Consider the following 3,931-nt stretch of genomic DNA (forward strand, 5'->3'; position numbering starts at 1 on the left):
GCAGGACTACGGACGTTCCTGACTGAGGAGGAAGTTGACGTTGAGGGAGTTGGTGGTGTGGCTTGCAGGAGTTGGGTACAGGAGGAAGAAAGGATTTAGGTGTCAGTGGACTGCTTACGCTCTTACCCAAAGTTTCCCAACTTGACACTGACTGCTGATGAATGTGCAGCAGGTGACATATAAGGGAGGATGTTCATAGGTGGTTAACATTCTTACCCCTACTTATTACAGAATGACAGAGGCAACAGATGGCTTGACACCTGTTGTCAGGATTTGTGGAGAAATACTTCCACACCGAAGAGGTGGCTTTCTGGGTAGTTTGCCCAGGCATCACAATGGGCTTCTTCATCCCATGGACAACAGGTGTCTTCCCCGGCTGGGTCATTTTACTGTACTTTTGCTTTTTGGTTTTGACATGCCCGCTACTATGACATTGGGCATCGGCCTTGGCAGACGACGTTGATGGCATTTCATCATCTATGTCATGACTAGTGGCAGCAGCTTCAGCACTAGGAGGAAGTGGTTCTTGATCTTTCCCTATATTCTCCAAATTTTTGTTCTCCATTATTTTTCTGGAGTTATATAACACAATCTGCGGCACAGGAGAGCGTACCCCTACACCACACAGGGCAAACCCTGTAAAAATTATATTTGGATTAAATATTAATAACCCCTTTATTTGGAGTAAATAATATATAGCACAGGACACTACCACTGGTCTGATGCAGGACAACACAACGACACTTGAAGGGACTTATTATACAGCAACACTGGACATATGGCAGAGAGGACACCACCACTGTCACTGGTCACTGGACTGACTGATGCACAGTACACTAAAACTGGTCTGATGAAGGACAACACAGCAACACTGTAAGGGACTTATTATACAGTAACACTGGACATATGGCAGCAGAGGACTCCACCACTGTGACCGGTCACTGGACTGACTGATGTACAGGACACTACCACTGGTCTGATGCAGGACAACATAGCAACACTGTAAGGGACTTACTATACAGCAGCACTGGACATATGGCAGCAGAGGCCACCACCACTGTGACTGGTCACTGGACTGACTGATGCACAGGACACTACCACTGGTCTGATGCAGGACAACACAGCAACACTGTAAGAGACTTGTTATTAGTGATGTGCACCGGAAATTTTTCGGGTTTTGTGTTTTGGTTTCGGTTCCGCGGCCGTGTTTTGGATTCGGACGCGTTTTGGCAAAACCTCCCTGAAATTTTTTTGTCGGATTCGGGTGTGTTTTGGATTCGGTTGTTTTTTTTTAAAAAAAAACCTCAAAAACAGCTTAAATCATAAAATGTGGGCGTCATTTTGATCCCATAGTATTATTAACCTCAATAACCATAATTTACACTCATTTCCAGTCAATTCTGAACACCTCACACCTAACAATATTATTTTTAGTCCTAAAATTTGCACCGAGGTCGCTGGATGATTAAGCTAAGCGACCCAAGTGGCCGACACAAACACCTGGTCCATCTAGGAGTGGCACTGAAGTGTCAGACAGGATGGCACTTCAAAAAAATAGTCCCCAAACAGCACATGATGCAAAGAAAAAAGAGGTGCAATGAGGTAACTGTGTGACTAAGCTAAGCGACCCAAGTGGCCGACACAAACACCTGGCCCATCTAGGAGTGGCACTGCAGTGTCAGACAGGATGGCACTTCAAAAAAATAGTCCCCAAACATCACATGACGCAAAGAAAAAATGAGGCGCAATGAGGTAGCTGTGTGACTAAGCTAAGCGACCCGAGTGGCCGACACAAACACCTGGCCCATCTAGGAGTGGCACTGCAGGATGGCACTTCAAAAAAATAGTCCCCAAACAGCACATGATGCAAAGAAAAAAAGAGGCGCAATGAGGTAGCTGTGTGACTAAGCTAAGCGACCCAAGTGGCCGACACAAACACCTGGCCCATCTAGGAGTGGCACTGCACGTTCAGACAGGATGGCACTTCAAAAAATAGTCCCCAAACAGCACATGATGCAAAGAAAAATGAAAGAAAAAAGAGGTGCAAGATAGAATTGTCCTTGGCCCTCCCACCTACCCTTATGTTGTATAAACAGGACATGCACACTTTAACAAACCCATAATTTCAGCAACAGGGTCTGCCAAACAACTGTGACTGAAATGACTGGTTGGTTTGGGCCCCCACCAAAAAATAAGCAATCAATCTCTCCTTGCACAAACTGGCTCTACAGAGGCAAGATGTCCACCTCTTCCTCATCGTCCGATTCCTCACCCCTTTCACTGTGTACATCCCCCTCCTGACAAAAGCATAGGGCGATTGAGCACAGGTCACACAAAAAAAAATTTAAATTGAAAAAAAAACAAAAACGGACAATTAATTACCCTATTACGTGGGTACGAGAAAATATATATATAATATTTTTCTCCTAAATACTGTCCTCATTGGTGGTGCGCCCAGAGCCAGAAAGTACATTGACTAACAAGGGAGAAAGAGAAGACTCTTGTGTGGGCGCACTCTATACAGGAAAGAAAATTCCTATGATGTATGAGAAATAACAAAGAATGTTAAAACATAACTTTTATTAGTAATAATGAAAACACATTTTACCCATCTAAATGATCCAAAAAATAAAGAAAAATGTTAAAATGTTCTGGTCTCTTCATATAGAGAATGATTGGAAAGGTTTGTAGACACGAAATTGTCATACCACCTGTTCCCCTGACCAGTACAGATGACTGTATTGATAGGACCGAGGAGTGGAAAAGGCGTTCATATGTAAATTTTCAACTTTAATCACTTAAATTAAGTAGATATATAGTTGTTTGACGGTCACCAGACTCTAGCACCTGAGTCATTCGATAAATATCATGATTATGAATAAAAGGAACACATTAATCTGCATTGAAAATCCACTGGCTGGATAAGAGAATATAGGAAAGAAAAAGTGGTGATACTGCTGTTGGCGTGTTCTTCTCATACAGAGAGGAAAGAAATTCCTGATCTACAACACCAGGTATTCACAGGTAGTCTCCTTTCCTGATACTAACCCGACCCCACGCTGTTTAGCTTCCAAGATCGGACGAGATCGGGCGATGGCAGCGTGGTATGATAGTAGAGAATAGTATGATCAGTACGCCAATGAGAGTGCACCTATATACGAAAATAGTATCGGTGGGAAATAATGGAGAGAAGCTGGAAAGAGGAGGAAGAAAAAAGAGAGAGATAAGTGAGATTAGGTGGATCTGCTTTCCGCGTTAGGCACGGTCAACAGCACCCACTTTCGTGGATCAGTGCTCCGTGAATCGAGGATGAGAGTCCACGAGACAGATTAGGCAAAAGAATTTGGTTCAAAATTGATATGTCTCAATGGTTAGAGAGAACATGCAATAGAATGATGCAGAAAAATAATATATTGTATATATATATATATATATATATATATATATATATATATATATTAATACTCTGTGGCTGCAATCAGACTCACAGAGTGATACCCTCAGTGAGCACATATAATGGACAATAGAACTAGGTACTGTCTTTGAGGATCCCAAAGGGAAGTGTAGATTGTCACAAAGTGCACTAGTATCGCAGGAAAAAATATAGAAAATAAATAAACATTGGTGTGTATATTATATGCACATGCAGGACTTCTTGCCAATACTAGGACAGTGTTAGCAAGTTCAAATCTACCGTAGGGAAAATGAAAAGACAGCTTAGCTATTGAAAAATATGACAGACGATATCTGTCAGATGTCATAGGATATGCAGGCCACTGTTAGAATTGTAGCCCATATAAGAAAGCAGGATTCACATGCAAATAGAATTCTCAAATAAAAAATATATATGCTGCCTGTATGTGATAGTACTGCCTGTGTGCCACAGAGCAGTGAAGGCTTACGATACCCCAACCAGTGAGCAGAAGGATAG

General features: G+C 42.3%; 1 pseudogene; it reads right to left on the reverse strand.

Moving 5' to 3' along the window:
• Window positions 1-2,999: 2,999 nt before the first annotated feature.
• LOC134968105 (5S ribosomal RNA) lies at window positions 3,000-3,118 on the reverse strand (annotated as a pseudogene).
• Between the last annotated feature and the right edge of the window lie 813 nt (window positions 3,119-3,931).

The sequence above is a fragment of the Pseudophryne corroboree genome, chromosome 10 (assembly GCF_028390025.1).
Source record: "Pseudophryne corroboree isolate aPseCor3 chromosome 10, aPseCor3.hap2, whole genome shotgun sequence".
NCBI lineage: Eukaryota > Metazoa > Chordata > Amphibia > Anura > Myobatrachidae > Pseudophryne > Pseudophryne corroboree.